Source organism: Limulus polyphemus, unplaced genomic scaffold, assembly GCF_000517525.1.
Source record: "Limulus polyphemus unplaced genomic scaffold, Limulus_polyphemus-2.1.2 Scaffold97976, whole genome shotgun sequence".
NCBI classification, from domain to species: domain Eukaryota; kingdom Metazoa; phylum Arthropoda; class Merostomata; order Xiphosura; family Limulidae; genus Limulus; species Limulus polyphemus.
The window spans coordinates 1,023-2,824 of record NW_013763572.1 but is presented as its reverse complement, the minus strand read 5'-3'; the positions used below and the strand labels follow the sequence as shown (position 1 = coordinate 2,824).

Here is a 1,802-nt window from a genome sequence, read left to right as displayed (position 1 = left end):
ATCACACCTACAGAATGACTTAATATAAACATCTGAACACTTTGTGGTAACATTTACATCACAGCTACAGAATGACTTAATACAAACATCTGAACACGTCATAATAAAAATTAACATTACAACTAAAATTCTTATATGTCAAAGAAAGAACAGTCAATAAATCAAACTTTCTTAAAACTTAAAGAACATAATAAAAAAAAGAAAGAACACATAGCAGGGCTAGAGAAAAGCCTGATAATAGTGGTGTATATCAACAAGAACTGAACAAATCGTTTTCACCTTGTATTTCTTCATTTTAGATTCTTCTTCAGCTATCAAGTCATGTATTTTACCAATTTCCTGCTGCAGTTCATCTGTTTCCATTCCACCAGACTATTGTTTGGAAAGAAAAAAAATCTCACACTAACAATAATTTTACAACATTCTATATATTATTCTGGCAAATTATAAATGGAATATTAAAGCATCAGACAAGAGTGTCACAAGGTATCGGAACAGTGAATATCTAACAGAGAATAATGTGTTAGGCTAGATTTAGATGGATACAAGAAACGTGCTGGTGACAATTAGAAAATACAACAATAAGTGATTCCACATACACAGTGTCAATCAGGATACTTAATATATATACTTTGTTATACAAAACTGGTGTTAGTAAAGTTACAGTGTAGCTTGGTTATGTAGGACTGGTGTTAGTAAGGTTACAGTGTAGCATGGTTATGTAGGACTGGTGTTAGTAAAGTTACAGTGTAGCTTGGCTATGTAGGACTGGTGTTAGTAAAGTTACAGTGTAGCTTGGCTATAACTTTACTAACACCAGTCCTACATAACCAAGCTACACTGTAACTTTACTAACACCAGTCCTACATAACCAAGCTACACTGTATTGTAATATTGTTACATCACACACTATGTTGTGATTTTCACTTAAAGTAAACTTTGGTTATATTATTCAGGTCCAATTCCAAGTTCAACTGACTGGTTGGATGTAGTTCGTCCAGTTATTGAGAAACGAATTCAAAAGTAAGTGAAAATGTAATTTCTTTACTGGTTGTTTTTAGTTTACAATCTTTTATAAAAACAGAATGGTATATCTTCATAACTTTTCTAACACATAGAACCTTGTTTTACTTTAGATATAATGAGGGAGAGATCCATTTCAACCTTATGGCTATTATCTCAGACAGAAAAATGATCTATCAAAGAAAACTAGAAGATCTAACTAGTCAACTAGAAGTAAGTGTTTGGAAAATTGTTTCTGGACAGTGTGGGAATAGTGTGGATAGTTATTCAACTTGAAAAAAAATGTGTTTGTTATATCTGTGTGTTTCTACACATGTACTTCTGATTTGTACCTTGTGTCTAAATTTACTAACACCAGTCCTACATAACCAAGCTATACTGTAACTTTACTAGCACCAGTCCTACATAACCAAACTACACTGTAACCTTACTAACACCAGTCCTACATAACCAAGCTACACTGTAACCTTACTAACACCAGTCCTACACCTTAGTACCTCAAACACTTTGTGCTGTTACCTTAGTACCTCAAACACTTTGTTCTGTTACCTTAGTACCTCAAACACTTTGTTCTGTTACTTTAGTACCTCAAACACTTTGTGCTGTTAACCTAGTGCTTGAAATACTTTGTGCTGTTACCTTAGTACCTCAAACATATCGTTACATCAGTGTCTGTTGATTCTTGTAATATTGTTACATCAGTGTCTGTTGATTCTTGTAATATTGTTACATCAGTATCTGTTGATTCTTGTAATATTATTATATCAGTAACTGTTAAT

At 32.8% G+C, this 1,802-nt stretch overlaps 1 long non-coding RNA gene across 1 annotated transcript; it reads left to right on the top strand.

Annotated features, from left to right (window-relative positions):
• The first annotated feature begins 922 nt into the window (after window positions 1-922).
• On the top strand, window positions 923-1,204 carry LOC111084713. The gene is made up of 2 exons (XR_002609687.1): window positions 923-1,023; window positions 1,137-1,204. It is a non-coding gene; the product is annotated as an uncharacterized LOC111084713 (long non-coding RNA).
• Window positions 1,205-1,802: the final 598 nt, after the last annotated feature.